This window comes from Vicugna pacos, chromosome 8 (assembly GCF_048564905.1).
Source record: "Vicugna pacos chromosome 8, VicPac4, whole genome shotgun sequence".
Classification (NCBI taxonomy): Eukaryota; Metazoa; Chordata; class Mammalia; order Artiodactyla; family Camelidae; genus Vicugna; species Vicugna pacos.
In genome coordinates this window covers 46,713,638-46,731,170 of record NC_132994.1, presented here as the reverse complement: position 1 = coordinate 46,731,170, position 17,533 = coordinate 46,713,638, and the positions used below count along the sequence as shown (strand labels likewise).

General features: G+C 36.2%; 1 protein-coding gene across 2 annotated transcripts in view; it reads right to left on the bottom strand.

Annotated features, from left to right (window-relative positions):
• Positions 1 to 17,533, bottom strand: part of CENPW (centromere protein W) — a 407,181-nt gene that overhangs the window by 242,247 nt on the left and 147,401 nt on the right. For both annotated transcript variants that reach the window (XR_012074983.1, XR_012074982.1), the window contains exon 4: positions 8,225 to 8,328. The gene's annotated coding sequence lies outside the window, so the exon portion shown is untranslated. The remainder of the gene's footprint in view (positions 1 to 8,224; positions 8,329 to 17,533) is intronic.

Sequence of the window (17,533 nt, the reverse complement as noted above, 5' to 3'; positions counted from 1 at the left end):
TAGGTTAAAAGTGTATTATTCACATTCTAAGCAGTCTAAGTAACATTTCTGACTTTGGAATTTCTCAGGGCTCTTTTCACAAGGAAGGCAACATACTCTCTTGTAGAAATAACATCCATTAGAAATCAGACAAACTGTGTTTTAGTACAGCTAAGTCACACTACCTGGGCCACAGTTCTTTTATCTATAAAATATGAAAAAACCCACTAGTTAAATTATTGTTTATATTAAATAATAATTATTATTAAGTAATAATTAGGTTAGAGATAATCTAAGATGATTTGCAAGAGTGAAATTCTGATTGTGGGCTATATTTTGTCAATAAAGATTTTTTGTTTAAAAGGCTGCCTCTGAATTCTGAGTTCCTTAGACTGTTCCCTGAAAGGAAATCAGGCTAAGGGTTTATGAGAACATGGATAAGAAATCACTTTTAGAGACAATTCCAACAAATTATAGACATATGTTTCTTTTGACTTTAATATTTACAAAGTTGTATGTGGCTTAAAAAAGAACATACAATGTAACCAGACATAATCCTTTTTTCCAACTAGCTAGCATATCAAGATGAATATTACTGAGGCCAAAATCAAGTTTCCTGGCTCTGAATGTGAATCATTGCATTTGTGTTAATTAATCTAGTAAATTTTTGTCAAATTAGTAAGTAGCTGCTGTTATTTTGAAACAGAACAAAAGGAAGATGAAATTTATCAGGTAAAGTTAAACATAAAAGGTGAACACTATAAGTTATAAAATTATAAAGTAATATGTAGTTAAGATTACAAGAAAAATTTAAAGACAAAGCTTATAAATTATTAGAAGAAATACATACTAATCAATGTGAGAAAGAATACCTACAGATAAAACTGTGAAGATTTTTTGTGGAAACAACAAAAACAGAAAGTTAGAACCTAAATTATGCTGAAAGAATTAAGACCACATGTCTATATATCAATAAATCAATATGGGCTAAACTCATATTTTAGAGGGAAAAAACTCTTATTTTGGATCACAAAATAAAACCCTAGTAAATGTTATTTACATTAAACACACATTTTAAAGGCTAATTCAAAAAGGTTAATAAGGACAATTTTAGACACTTTTAACTAACTAATTAATTAATTAATTAATTATATTGAAGTGTAGTCAGTTACAATGTGTCAATTTCTGGTGTGCAGCATAATGTTTCAGTCACACATATACATACATATATTCATTTTCATGTTATTTTTATTATAGGTTGCTATCAATAACTATGAATATAGTTACCTGTGCTATACAGAAGAAATTTGTGTTTTTTATCTATTTTATATATAGTAGTTAATAATTGCAAATCTCAAACTTCGAATTTATACCTTCCCATTCCCTTTTCCCTCTGGTAACCATAAGATTGTGTACTATGTCTGTGAGTCTGTTTCTGTTTTGTAGATGAGTTCATTAGTGTCTTCTTTTTCCTTTTTTAGATTCCACATATGAGTGATATCATATAGTATTTTCCTTTCTCTTTCTGGCTTACTTCACTTAGAATGACAGTCTCCAGTTCCATCCATGTTGCTACAAATGGCTTTATTATATTATTTTCATGGCTGAATAGTATTCCATTGTATAAATATACCACAACTTCTTTATTCAGTCATCTGCTGATGGACATTTAGGTTGCTTCCATGTCTTGACTATTGTAGATAGTGCTGCTATGGACATTTGAGTGCATGCATCTTTTTGTATTAGAGTTCTCTCTGGATATATGCCCCAGAGTGGGATTGCTGAATTATACAATAAGTCTGTTTTTAGTTTTTTGAGAAATGTCTATACTGTTTTCCATAATGGCTGCACCAAACTACATTGCTGCCAACAGTGTAGGAGGATTCCCTTTACTCCACACCCTTTCTAGCATTTATCGTTTGTGGACTTTTGAATGATGGCCATTCTAACTGGTATGAGGTGATACCTCATTGTAGTTTTGATTTGCATTTCCCTGATAATTAGTGATACTGAGCATTTTTTCATGTGCCTGTTGGCCATTTGCTTAGACACAACATTTTTAAAATGCACACAAAAATAAAGCAGAGTATGGTAACCAGAATTCTGAGATAACTCCCAAGATTTCCTATGCCCCCACATGCATTGCTCTGTACAATCTTTTAGATTGTGAATATGATAGGTTTTATTCCATGATTATGTTATGTTCTATGACATAGTTGCCTTTAAATAGAGAAATTTTCTAGGTGTACCCAATCTAATCACATGACCTCTTTAAAAGCACAGTTTTCTCCAGCTAGTGGAAAAAGACATAGTCAGAGATCTGAAGCATTGGAAGGATTTATTTCACCTTTTCTAGCTTGATAATGAAGGGGGCCACTTGTCAGCTTCTAAGAGCAGTGAGCAGTCCCCTGCTGACAGCACAAAAGGAAACAAGGACCTCGGTCTTACAAACACAAACAACTGAATCATATCAACAAGAATAAACTTGGAAGCAGATTTTTCTCCAGAGTCTCCAGACAAGAACTAAGTCCTACACCTTGATTTCAGCCTTCAGAACCCAGCAATGCTATTCCAGATTTCTGACATATACAACTGTGAGCTAATAAACAGGTGGTATTTTAAGTCACTAAGCTTATAGTAATTGTAATGCATCAACAGAAAACTAATACAGAGGAAGCTATTTTAATATCTGTGTAAGATTGAGTTGAAGCCATCAGACAGGGCAAAAAAGGCATCTTATTACAGAAATGACCATATATTCACAATGAATATCCAAAGCCGGTATGAACAGATAACCACAAAATAACCTGGCTTAACATTATAGTGAAAAAACTACAGTAAATACAAAGATAAATATATATAAACACATTGCTAGAAGTAAATTTTAATTCACCTTTCAGTCTCCATTGGATCAAGTGGACAAAAACTAAGTAAAGTTATCAATGACCTAGTAACATCATTAATGGAATAGTTCTAATTTGATATACTCAAACTTTATTTCCTAAAAGAGATAAAACAATTTGCTTTTAAGTGATAGTGAATGGGACTTTCATTTTAATATCTGGTTTTAATGATTTGTTATCAAACATTTTATTTGTGGCCATAATATATGGCAAGTTTTCATGAACTTACATGACCACAGAAGGGAATTACTCCCTTTATAAGTGAACAAATTTTAACTGAAGTCAACCGTAGAGAAGAAATAATCTTAAAGACAGTAGAAAATGAGAAAAGGATCTAGAGAGGTCCTTGAGGAATCCCAAAATTTGAAGAAGAGAAGAAATACGTGGCTTAGAATGTGTTTCCAGAGAGGTAGAAGGAAAAATCAGGAACTTAAGCTTCTTACACATACAAAAGTTTTCAGGAAGGAGAGTGTATGGATAATATCAAATGCTGCTGAAAGTTCAAGAAAGGTAAGGAATAAAAAAAAAATCTATTGGATTTGTTGACAAGGTTATGGATGACACTAGTAGGGGATATTTCAGTGGAGAATGTGAGGAAATGGATACGGCAACTTTTCTCCAGAAATTTTGACAACTAAATGAACAGAGAGACTGAAAGTAGCTGGAGGGGAAAGCGGTGTCAAAGGAGAATTATTTTTAAATAGATGTGAGACAGGAAGGAAGCAGGCAGGGCATGGCCATTTAAGGAATGACAGGGCAATAAACACGAAAATGGTGTAAGATTCAATTGCCAGTAAACCTGGAGCTCAAGATGGCAGGAGATTTGACCCCCAGTAGACCTTGAGCTTCATTATATGCTCATTGCAATATATTAAATGGTAAATGGCACTCCCACAGGTGCCATGACAGTTTTGAGGCTAACCATAAAAGGTCAAAAAGTGGGCAGTGGCCCAATTTCTGGGAATCCCAGCCCCTTTCCCAGAGTAGTTGGAATAATCCTCCCACTTGTTAGCATATGAAGCTATGGAGCCCATGAAAGCTAACAACTCATGGCCGCTCTTCTTTCTGGGTGAGACAGCCCGCACTGTGTCTATGGAGGGTGTATCTAGTTTTACAGCACCCAGCCCCCACACCTCATGGCCTTTCTCCTGCCTTCTGAAACAGCCTGCACTCTATGGAGTATGTACCTCTCTAAATAAATCTATCTGTACTCAACTGTGGCTTGCTCTCGAATTCTTTCCTGAATAAAGCCAATGATCCCCACTTGACAGGGTGCATCTCAGGGACTCAATCGAGATGTGGAACATGGCCATCCTCTCACCCCACGTTTGTTTTCCTGTAGCAGATACAGAAGATCTGAGCATATTAAATGCCTCTGAAAGGACCTAGCAGAGACAGACAGACAGAAGATCCATGAGAGGGAAAGGCTAATGGAAGGATTTCTTGAGATGGAACAGCATTTTCACTCAAAGGTCTCACAATGTCTAGGCATGAAAAATAAACAAGGCTGAAGATTAGAACTGGTACTTGTGGCCAAAATGGAAATGATAACTTCAGTAGTAGTAGATTGTTTATTCCAAAGGCTATTTTGAAGCGTATGAGCAAGAAGCATTTTTTTTGTGGTGCATTCTTCAACAGTAACCATAGCCTTCCCACGGTAGAATCAGAAAACTAAATCTTAGGATTAGACAGACACAGGTTTATATTCTCCTACCCTGTGTGCTAGACGTTTGATGTTGGACAAATATCTCTGAAACTTAAGTTTCTCTTCTGTGGATGGTAATTTCTATCTCACAATACTAGGTAATTAAGGTGAGGAGCATATGTAGCATATAAAAGTGAGGAACAAATATTAAATATACACCAATTATTTCTCCCTTTACCACCTACACATTTAAACGGTTTAGCTCTGTTATACACCCTGGTTTTGACCATTGTCTCACCCAAATTGTAATGCCAAGCATAAATCTAGCTGAAACTGATGTAACAGTGAAGGCCATGATATACCAAAGAGAAACAGAGATGGATAAACAGCTACACACCTATCTAGAAGATAGATTAGCAGCTACAGGTAATATTACTATAAATTTTCCTTATTTAGGCAATTTTTAGAGGGCCTTTGAAAATAGTATTCTAAAGTTTTCCATAATATTTCACTGTTGCTTCATGTCTTAATTTCATTTTTCTTTTTCATTTTTTTTGGGTTTAGATGTTTCAGTTTCGTAGTCATAAGGATAAATGAGAACTGAATAATGAGATAGAATTATGATTATTTTAAAATATTTAAAATATTTTCCATGAAACCAAAATTTGGGGGAAATTTAGAAAAATATTTTCAATTATTAGGATTCAGGTCTAAACCCTAGATTTTAGGAATAAACGTAGCCAATAATAATACCATAGGGGGAAAATATTACTACTATGCAATAGTAAGTATGGTAAAGTGAGTCTGTCTCCACGAGATTAATTATATACTGAGGACAAAATTCATCATTCTCTTTGATTAAGGAGTTCCACTGTAAAAGCCAAAACTATAATTCATATGTGTATAAACAAAACAACGTAGCAGACGCTCAATAACTGTGTATTAACATGTATACAGGTGTTCATGTGTGTTTATGAACGTAAATGTGAACATATAATTCACATTTTGACAAACTGAATTACAAAATCAGTATGGAGGAAAAAAAGTGTTTATATAAAATGAGATTTGGTGTAAGTCACTGAAAGTGAGCTGAGCAAGGCCTGAGCCTTGGCTTCCCCACTTACTAGCTATATTAGTAAGGGTTCTACAGAGAAACAGAACCAATAGGATGTGCGTATAAACACAGAAAGAGATTTATTTTTTAAGGAGTTGGCTCACACAACTGTGGAGGCTTGGTGAGTCCAAAAGGGGATGGGGAATCCCAACAGGCTGGAGACTAGGAAAGAGTTAGAGTCCAAAGGCAGTCAGCTTTCAGACCAGGAAGAGCTGATACTGCAGGCAGAGTCGAAAGGCAGAATTCCCTCTTGCTTGGGGAGGGTAGTATTTTGTTCTACTCAGGCCTTCAACTGATAGAATGAGGTTCCCGCATTATGGAAAACAATCTGCTTTACTCAAAATCCACCAATTTAAATGTGAATTTCATCCATAAACACCATCACAGAAACATAAAGGACAATGTTTGACCAAATATCTGGGCACTGTCATCCAACCAAGTTGACACATAAAATTACCCATCACACTAGCTGTGCAATCTTAAGCAAATAAACAGCCCCCTCTGAACCTCAATCTCTGTAAAATTAGGTTAATAACACCTACCTCTTAGAGTTGTTGTGAGATTATGTACCTATAATTAGCACACAGTAGGCAATTAACAAATTTTAGTCTTCTACATTTACATATTTATATGTTCAAAATCCCTTGATTTTGATTGGTGTATTTAAAAGTAAAATAAAATTGTAAAAATGAAAGAAAAAAATGTGTTTTAAATATGTGCAATACTCACAGAGTTGATAAAGAAAGAACAACACAATAGAGAATGATTTATTCTTGTTTACTCTCTATGCTTACAGTGAACTATATTTTATGGTGTTCCTACAACTTGATTTAAGGCTCCATTTGGTGTGATGCCCCAAACCAAACCTAGGTATGTGTTACCGATCAGTGACATGCACTTTGCCATTCTGAAGCAATCATATGCTGTCAAAATCTTACTTGTGACATGTAAAACCAGCAAAGGTTCATTTTTTAAAAGATGTTTCACTATATTTCCCAACCAAAAACAAAGAAGTATTAATGACTTTTCATCTGGAAGATTCAAACAGGATTTTTTTTAAAGGATGGATGAATGCAGCCAGATAAAATAGAAGCTGTTCATAATCCCTAACCTTTGCTCCAAATTTAACCAAAACCTCTTTCTGAGGTTTGAGGAAGTTCAGCATGTCCCCCCAGTTATTCTTCATTTTTGCCTTTCTCTGCAATTTCAGGTTCCAGCTGGAATCAAACATACCCAAATACCCCAGATGAGGCTGTTCTCAGAAGATGTCCAGCCCAGTTTTCAAGACTTGAGAAGTTCAGATAGTTCAGATAAGGTTTGAGATTAGCAGCCAAGCACTTGGATGCTTATCTGGACTGAGCCTTGCAAGTTTTGCCCAATATTAGCTCCTATAACTGGAGATAAATATTACCTCTAATGCGCTCTCTGTTCTAGACACATCTGGATCTCACCCAACGTTAAGATATTACACATCTGACATTTTGCATGTTTTTGTGGAGATTTTTGTTTTGTAATACTTTAATAAGTTAAACTGAAGTCAAAAGAGGAAATAAAGAAGTGTTTACTGATTCATTTATATTTTTGCCAATTACAAATATTATTTTATTAAAGACATAGATGTTTTAGATCTAGAAATGGGGATCACCTAATTCTATGGCAGATGAGGACATATGATATAGAACTATGGTTTATTATTTCCCCCCCATATAACTAGCATGAATAATGTTTCAGAATCCAGATGGAAAACCAAGAGCTTTAATTCGTTTGTATTTAAAGTTCAAAAACAGAGGTAATAGCTCAAGATGGAAACTGAGCTGAATACATTTTCCTATCCCACTAGAGATCCCAATAAAATGATAGTAAAGGGTAAACCTTTGATAGTGAGGAGAATGGGAAGCGGGAAAATAGCAGTTAGGAGGTTGTAACAAATTGATGCAAATCATAAATGAGATGGAAGGGTGTTGATGTGGTCAAAACAGGGCAAGGAAGGCACAGCAAGGATTATATGGGAAGGGATTACAGTGAGAAGAAAACTGACCTTTCACCTAAGTACAGAACGGTTGCAGGCACGGACACAAGATCAGCAGACACTGAGTCAGTGGTGAGAGTGAGAAGAGAGGGCAAAAATACGGGCCATGTTAGAGCTGTGATCTGCCACAGTCTTTGCTCACATCACCAATGACTTCACTTCCTTTCGAAGCACAGCACTACCCTGAACAATCCCAGGGAGAGTCTGTCATCCAACTAGTGGGTCTTACTCAACATCTAGGTATGATTCTCCACTCACGAGGGAAACCTCTGCCTCTCTCGTAGGAGGAAGAAGGTCAAGACAGAAATCACAAAAAGGAAGTCATCTAGAGGAACATATCACAGCTCAAGAAATGAGTGGCATTATCAGATCCTTGAAAAGGAGAAGCAGTCCTGCTTTGGATAACTTCACTCTAATATCTTTTGTGACTTACAAGGATTCACTGAGTAAGACATTAGCTCTTGTTTCAAGTGACCTACAGCAGTGTGAGGCAGTGAGAGACACAGGAGCTAGGTTCTCGTGCTGAAGCAGTCAGTTAACTAATTAATACTCACACAGATATCTCTGGGCCTCAGTGTCTTCATCTTTAAAATAGGGAAGGAGGTTCCACAGGTGAATTTTCCTTCTAAGTTCTCTAGAGCTTTAACAGTCAATTATCCTGAAAAAGATTAAAAAAACATGTTTTATAAATGAAGAGAAAAAAGATATTGGAAACTGAAGGCTATTGAGTTGTTGAAGGTTATTAAGCATGCCTGTAAGACTCAGGAATCTTGCTCGAAATTTTGTGAAGACTTAAAGAGGACCTAGGGCAAAAAATATTCTTCAAAGGCATAAACAACCAAAGAACTTAAATCTAATAATAGTTATTAAGTACCAACTATATGAAGGTATTTTGTTGAGACTGAGACATTGCAGCAAACAAGAAATTTTCCTTACATTCCTGGTCCCTACCAACAAATGTGGAGAAAGAAAAAAGACGCACAATGGGTTAGTGTGGTGTGCTGTGGAGGCATAGAGGGAGAGTATCTAATCCAGGCTGAAAGCGTCCGAAAAATCTTCCCAGAGAAAAGGTTGCAATATGTGAGATGGGAGTTAACTCAGCAACTAGTAGGAAAGACTATTGGAAAAACAATTAAGACTGATTAAGCAATTTCTTGCTTGTTATCTCTGTATGACAACCATCAGCTGAATAGGTGGACATTTTAATGGCCAAGCCCATGGACTTAAGTAAAGGCAAATTTACTAAGCAATCCATATTTACTTCACCTTTGCTACAGAGAAGTGTTACCCTGTAGCAATTTAAAATTGCCTTACTATAGGCTGTAGACTAAATGCTTGTGTCCCCACAAAATTCATATGTTGAAACTTAATTTGTAAGGTTTTGGTATTTGGGGGTGGGGCCTTTAGGAGGCAATTAGGTCACAAGGGTGGAGCCCTCATGAATGGCATTAGTGCCCTTACAGAGACACTCCATAGAGCTCCCTTGCCCCTTCCACCATGTGAGGACACAGCAAGCAGACAGCAACCTATGAACTGTGAAGCAGGCCCTCCACAGACACCAAATCTGCCAGTGCCTTGATCTTGGACTTCTCAGCCTTCAGAGCTGTAAGAAATAAATTTCCATTGTTTATAAGCCACTCAGTATGTAATGCTTTGTTACAGCAGCTCAAACTGACTAAGACACAGTGTAATGTTCTGGAGAATAAACTCTTCATGGGAAGAAGACAACAATAGAGTGAAGAGGTGAAGGGGCAGAGAGAGAGAGATGTCGGAAATCAGATTTTCCCGCTCTGTTAAATGTCAAATGAGAGAGTTTCCCAATAAGACAAAAAAAAAAATTCATTACAAGAAATAGCAATACCTTAAAAGATCTGTTGAAGAAAAGACAAACTAAATTAAAAAGACCAAAAATTAAAAGCCAGGATTGCATTCTGTCAAGATATATACAAAAGATTGATATTTAAAAAGTAAAAAACTGATGGAATTAAAGGATAAGCAATACAAATATACTTAAAATCTTGCAAGAAATCTTTTAAAATAGGTTAGAGGCCATGTCTGATCTCTGTCACGGCAAGAGGCTTTGAAGGTAGAAGTTCCAAACATCAGACAGAAAAAGAGGGCAAAAGCTGCTAAGGCTACAAAAGATTTTCCTGGGGATTTAGTAAACAAGAGAGGGAGAATTAGATGAAACCAAAAAAAAGCTGACTAGGACTTAAAGACCTCTGTAGCAGATATGGAAAAATTCCCATACGCTTATTAAAAAGCACTGGCAAAAGAAAGATCAAAAGTGCAATACACATTAGAAAACCCAAGAGTTAATTCAATAAATGGGGAAAAATTTAATATTGAGTTTCGAAGGAATTCATACATAGTATTTCTGGAAATCTTTTTACTTCTTTGATAATAAGAGAGGAATCTGTCAGTAAAGGAACATAGGAAATATATGAAAGAAACACATTTCATAAATAAAATATTTTAGAAGTGCAAACGGTAATAAATGTGAGGACATTTTGCAGTGTATGAAGCATAACACAGATGTAGAACAATGGCATTAGAATACACACTGTTTGATTCTCAGGTATTTACAATCTATAAGTAAAACTCATTCTGTGCTGTACGATAGCGTGTGGTGGAAAAAAATGAAAAAGGAGAAAAGAAAAAAGACTGTATCTTGTAAACCTCAGATAACACAATGATCGATTATCAAATTACAGTCAAATAACAGCACATCTGCAATCACTTACAAAGTCAAGCTTTGTCAGATTAACAGTTTCAAGATACTGCTGCTCATGGTAAGTTACTTGTTTATCAAAATAAAACTTCCTTTGAAGATACTTGTTTTGGTAGCAATAAAATTGTCTTCAACTTAAAGTCCAACCAACAGAAACTTTTCTTAGATTCAAGCATAGTCATGGCATCTTCGTTTTTCTTCCCCATTGCATGTGTCCTAACCCCTCTTGTTTGTGTCAGACTGTTTCTCTTCTGCCCAAAAATAAAGACAGAAAGGGGGATGGGGAAGTTTCTGCCATTTGATTCATTCAGTTCTATCTATTAAGCTGCTAGCTATGCTAAGCACTAGTCTAGGTGCAGAAGAAAGCAGTGAACAAGAAAGGCAAGGTCCCTGTTCTAATGAATCACACATGGTAGTGGGAGAAACAATAAATGAAGATGGAAATACAGGTAGGTAGGTAGGTAGGTAGGTAGATATAAGTGAGAAGAATATTACAGGTAAATGCTATGCAAAGAATTAAAATAGAGTGACTGGATGACTATTTCAAGCAGGGTAGTCATGGAAAGCCTCTCTGAAGAAGGGCCAAATCTAAAGCATAAGAAGGAGCCAGCCACGTAAAAACTAGGGAGGAACTGACTCAGGTAGAAATAAAAGAGTGCAAAGCCCCTGAGGTGGGAGCAGATGTAGAACTTTTAAGAAGTACAGAGTGGGACTGGCACGTTCCTGGAAGAAGAGTGGATGAGTTGGAAGATGGGATGCTCCCAGCGTGGGGCTGAGGGAAGACCATGTAGGATTTTGTAAGCCAGCAAAAGGCATTTGGGTTTTATTCTAAGAGTAATGGAAAGCATTGCAGGGTTTTTAACAAGTGAATAGTACAATTTGGTTTAAATTTTTGACCTGGGCTGCTCTGTGGACAGAAGAGGGAGAGAAGCAGAGGCCTGAAGACAAAGTAGGAGCAACTATCAGTGTTCAAGTGAGAGAAGAGGGTGACACACAAGGGTTTTTATAGAGCAGACAGAGAAAGGAGGCAGATTTGGAGTTTTTAAAAGGTACTGTGTTAGGAAATATAGCATTTAGTTCAATATGTCAAATAGAGATACACCAGAACGAAAACAAAGTCTAGAAAATGTGCCAACATCATTTGCCTCTGCTGTCACAGAGCGTCGTAGAATTAAACAGAGAAGTGGTGAAACTGAAGAAACAACTCCTGATCATCTAACCGGCATATTGAACAACAGACCACATTACCGGTTTTCTCACAGGGACAGGAATTATCTGACTTTGAAGAGCCAGCGTTTATTATCCCTCTGAGTCCAGTTTGGTGGCCCCAGGATCAGATATATTAAATTATCAAAATCGATAAATACAGTGAAAGGGAGGCTGGCACACATTTACACAAGTACCTGCCTTTGCCAGAACTGTGCTCTGCATCTTTACATGTATTCCTAACAGCCCTGGGAGGTAAGTATAATTATCCTCGTTTAATAAGAGAGGTTTAGGGAAGTTAAATAACTTACCCAGATTCATAGCTAATAACAGAGCAAAGATTCTAAACTGCTTAAATCCAGAATCTAAGTCCTTTCCACTGTTACCTCCTTTCTCCTTCCTACAGAAGGCCTACAGTTTCCATCACACGTTCCCATATAGTTTGGATCCATGTGATGCCAAAGTATTAAATCAAAAATAGTAATAAGCTAGTATATTGTAAATAAGTGTCAATGTCTTAAAAATAAAGCCATATCAGCCTAGTGAATATTTCATCAACCTGTATTTTAATTACAATTTTTTTCTGTTAATTTTGCAAAGCTTTCAGTCTCATTAGTTAATCAGTGCCTTGAGATTGGCCAGAGTAAGTGTTGGCCCAGGTATTTCCCTCCTTTTTATAGGAGTATAAAATAAAATAAAATCAGTATCCCATAAAATCCTCACCACCTTCCTGCTTCCCTAATGACTTCCCAAGCAGGAAGCAGGGTTTAAAGTTACGTTAAGAGATGAGCCTACAGAAGTGGCCTTCTAGGAACCCAAAATATCTGCTCTTCAAAATTACTGCTCTAACACATCGCCTCTTCTCACATGATGCCATGTCCACTGCAGTTAGGACATCTAACTTTTAAAAATTACGCACATTGTAAAGATTCTCAGTGAAGCGTATACATTCTGTGACTCACCTGCATAAAGAACAGACAAAGTAATGAAGAGTAGAGAGTAAACAGTAACACATCCTTTTCTCCCTGTTTGAATTCGAATGAACAACCAGGGCTACTGTGTGCAGGGACACTATACAAATATGTACTTTTAAGAAATAGACAGAACCTTGTTAAAAATGTTACTCTCCATTTTCTTAATTTGTAAATATTTGGTCCATATTTGTCTTTCCTATCTAAATCATTTCCAAAATCTTTGCCTCTAAATTTCCTCTTTACATAATTGCTACCCAAACTGACAGGCCAAAAGTTGAAACTATTTTTCAAAGAAAAGGTTTTAAAACTAAACTTGATTTTATGTCCTCTTCTTTCCCAAACAAAATGAAACAAACAAAAATGATCTTTGCTCCTGGATTTAAAAACACTGTAAAAGACATGGGATGATTTAACCATGGATATTAAATGATATTAAGCAATTAACTGCTAATTTTAACAGGTATGTTAATGATATTAAGATTGGAATAGAAAATGTATTTATTCTTGGAAGTATGAGAAAATAGTAATAGTGAAATTTTATCATCTACTAAAATTTCACTAAGTCACGTCTATATAATTCAGCAGGAAAAAAAAATCTTACACACATACAAAAAGTTAAAGGAAATATGGCAAAAAATTTTACTGTTGAATCTAGGTGGTCAGTATGCAAGTGTTCATTAATTTGGTTAAAAATGATTTGGTCAAATAACACTGCGGAGTTAGAAGACTTTTTCTTCATGTGGGCAAGTGGCAAATCATAAGTCAGCGATCCTTGAAACACACAGGAAAAGAACCTCATCAAACTATAGCAAAGGTCAGTCCATAATTTAATCTGCATGCCCATCTTGCAGTGTGAACATATTCATGTTAAAGAATATTGTCTGTCTCAGTGCTTCTCAGTATACTCACAGATCATCATAATAAAATGACATTTACTCTACTCAGTTTTGCGGTAGTTTATTACATAACAATCACTAGCCAGAATAAGCATTTTTAGTCATTTATATCTTATTCATTCATTTAACATTTATCAAGGGCCTAATGGGGCAAGACATTGTACTGGCTTTATTTCAGGTTGGATTAATTTCTCTGCTTCCTTCTGGAGACCAAGTTTTGCTGAAAGCTGTGTTGTGCAGGCACTGCACAAGATGCTAAGTACCTTAGGATGTCAGGCATGAATAAGCTGAGGGGTAGTACAGGGCATAGAGGACAAAGGGAGAATGAGAACAAGAGAGAACAGAGGCCAAAAAAAAAAAAAAAAAAAAAAAGGACTTCAGATTTTTTTCCCTTGACCTGATCTGACTGCACAAATTGGTGTCTGGCCCAGAAGGCCACCTTGAAACTGCAGAGGCACCTTGACTTCACCCAAGGAGTAACCTAGTTACTACAACAATCAAGTTTCATTCAGCAGTTATGTCTAAGTGGCAAAATGATAGTTTATCAATTTAGCACATTTGTCATAATGACTAAGGGCTGGAGTTTAATGTAGCATAACTTAATGAAATGAAAAAAACCACTAATATTTCACTGCCTTTTTATAAATTTGTGTGAATAGTCAGATATAGTCAAAGATTCCCTAATCATGAGCAATGTAGAGATAGAATAGCTTCAGATATAACTTCAACAGCTTCAGAAGCCTCTGTACAGAGCGTCTACAAAAGGCATTTCTGAAAGGGTGAACTAAAGGGAGGAAGATGGAAAAGCCTTAAAAACTGTAAAAATAAACTTCCATGAAAATGTGTTGAATGCTGACCTCATCCAAAATGGAAAGATGTAGGTGTAATCTTTTCTTGGAAAATCTTCATGTGACCATTTAATGCTCTTTATCTATCATGACACTTTCATTTTTAAGTTAAAGCTAATTAGAAACAGCACAGTCTATCTTACAATCAAAGTGATCATTAAATAACCACGCTCTTTTAATGTCAACTGTTTAGCTTCCACACACTTTCTCCCTTCCCCTCCTCATCAAAACCTCTTGAAAATAGTTCATACTTGTCTCTGCCACCCCTACTCTCCTTCACTGATCATCAAGGAAGGGGGGGTTCCCTTGCAAACTTACTTGTGTTCCTACCATCTACAGAAGTTGCCCTCATTGGGTTTCTTCCCAGTTGCCAAATCCAAAGAACTTTTAGTTCTTTTTTTTTTTTTTCACCTTAGTAAAGAGGGTATTTTCTTGAACTTTTAGTTCTTATCTGATTTAGCATTTAACTTTGTTGCCTTTATATCTTATTATATAATAATATACTCATGTCATTATGTATATACTTTTTATTCAATGAGAAATAACATATGCTTACTGCAGAATAACTGAGCACTATACTGAAGAATATAAAACGTCCTCTCCTCACCATCCCTCCACCCCACTTGGGGGAACCAACGCTCACAGTCTGAAGTTCATCAGACCAGACATTTTCCTGTGAGTATCTAGTATATGATCTACAATCTCAAATCCAAACTGAAAGAGAGGATTTGAGACTAACAAATAAACTATCCTTCACCCTCAGTCCTAATCCTCATTTTTGACAGCCACTTATACAAATTTGTTTCTTTTGGTGGTTATATCCATAATGTTTATATTTATTCATTTATTTATTTATGAAGTTAAACTATATCTAACTGCTACCCTATCATGAAGAATGAGGAATTTTACTGACAATACCGCTTTCTCATCTCCTTATTCCCACACAGGTTTCACACCTCAAACTCTAAAAGGCATGTTTTCATTTATTACGCCTTTTAAAAAATTTGCTAATATATGTTGTCAAATAAAATACAACCATCTATTATTTGGCTCATCCATTTTAGGCATTATCTCACATTTTATAACATCCGATTTTATATCGTTTATCTTCTCTTCTTAGAACTAAAAGTAACTGCTTTGTTTATAGGTTAATTTAAGGAAAAAAAAAACTCAGCCCTTACAATATTGCAATTGCTTAAATATAGTTCCCTGCAAAATCAAATAGTGCAACTGGACAATGAGGGGAGAAGGAGATGGCAGGGGGCCTTGCTGGAAAGGTGACTTTGTTCTTTAACCTTTTACAGTTTCTTCCCTTTGTTTTATTCTAAAACTTTTTTTAATTTCAAAATAATCACAAAGTTACAGAAAAGTTAGAGATACATTACAAAGCATATTTTTTCCGAACCATTTGAGAGCAAGTTGCTGACTCATTGTTCCATCATTTCTGAATACCGTAGTGTATGTTTCCCACAAAACAGGGATATTCTACTATACAACCACAATGTACACTAGATTAGGTATTTTGTTTCATGAATCTCATTTTCTCCCTCTTTCTTGAGTTCCTTTGCTATTCTGTTGAATAAATAGTAAGCAAGTCTTTCAAAGACGACGATCTGCAAGTGGTAAAATTTTCTAAGTCTTGCATAGCTACATGTCCTTAGTTTACCAGAACTCTTAATTGATAGTTTGGCTGAGCATTTGCTTCTAGATTGTGAATCATATTTTTTTCAGAGCTCAGTCCTCAAGCATATAGTGTCTCTGATGAGAAGCTGAATTCCCATTTATTAGGGGCAATAAGTAGAGGATTTGGGGATCTTCTCTTTACTTTTCATGAATCCCTGTCTAGATGTGGGTTTTCTTCTTCATTCATGTCCTCTTCACTCTGTGTGCCCTGTCAAGCTGAGGATGCATGTGTTTATGTCTGAAAAATAAATTTTCTTCCATTATTTCTCTGATAATTTTCTTAAAATATTCTCTTCTCTCTCTGAAACTGTTTCTGAAGGATCATAGTTCTCCTAGGTGGATCCTCAAAGACTTTAAAGTTTTCTTCTAGACATTCCTATTTTTCTTTTAGCTTAATTTTTAGATTTTCTCATGTTTTATGGCAGCATTTTTCTTTAATTTTTCTTAACCTCAGGCACTGTATTTTAAAATTTCCAATATTCATTTTTATTGTTCCTTAGTATCTACGAAGATATATATAAAGTTACATTCTGTGTCCTGAATAATCAGTTTCTTTCAAAGTTGATTCATTGGTCCATATTGGCACTGTGTATATGTGTATGATTATTTTTCCTCTAATATGATACTTGTCCATTTAAAATCGTGAACTGAGGACTGCTTACTTGGAGCACTTTGCTGACCTGGTTTCCCTCTGCCAGCATGCAGTCTTCTTTCCCACCAGGCCTCTCGTCAGTGAGAGGGATGGACTGTGAGCTCTGAGCCCACAGACAGCTTTCCTTTAAACTGTGTGAGCAGACAGCAGAGAGCAAGCTAGGCCCACACTGCCTGGGTTTTATTCTGAGAATGTCAAACCAACACCACTTCCTTTGGCAAGTAATGTTGATGGAAGAGGTGCTAACTTGTACATCTGTTCAGAGAACAGACATCCACCTTGATCTCCAAGCACTACCCACTACTGAAACTGGACCTTCTATCTCCAGGTTGAGTGCATTTTGGAGGCACCACCATCAGGGGGCATGGCTTCCACCTCCACAGCAGCCTCTGTGTGTGCACATCTGGCTGTGCCCCTGCTCCTGTGTTCCTTCATGTATCACCTATTTTCCATCTTCCAGAAATTCATCAAGGTAAATGGTTTGCGTATGTATCTACCTGATTTGAGAACTGTTATAAATTTCTTATCCTTGGTACTTTTAAATTTTATTTCAATGGGATTTGTGGAAGGAGAAGAGATATGTGTATATTCAACCAGTCACCTTGAGCCAGAAGCCTCACTTCCTCAATCTCAAGGTCCTCTCCCCCAGCCTGCTCTCTGCCACTTCTTGGATATTTATTTGTCCCATTTAGTGTGGGCTTCTTTCCTTTTACCTCTCCCTGAAGGTTGACGCTCCATCTTTTCTATCTCATCTTTTTCTGCTATTTATTCTTTGTGGATGATTTTCACTCACTCCCATGCATTTGACTATCATTTTAAGGCAGTGAACCCGTTATACATAACCAGCTTTTATCTCTCTCCTGGGTCTCAGTT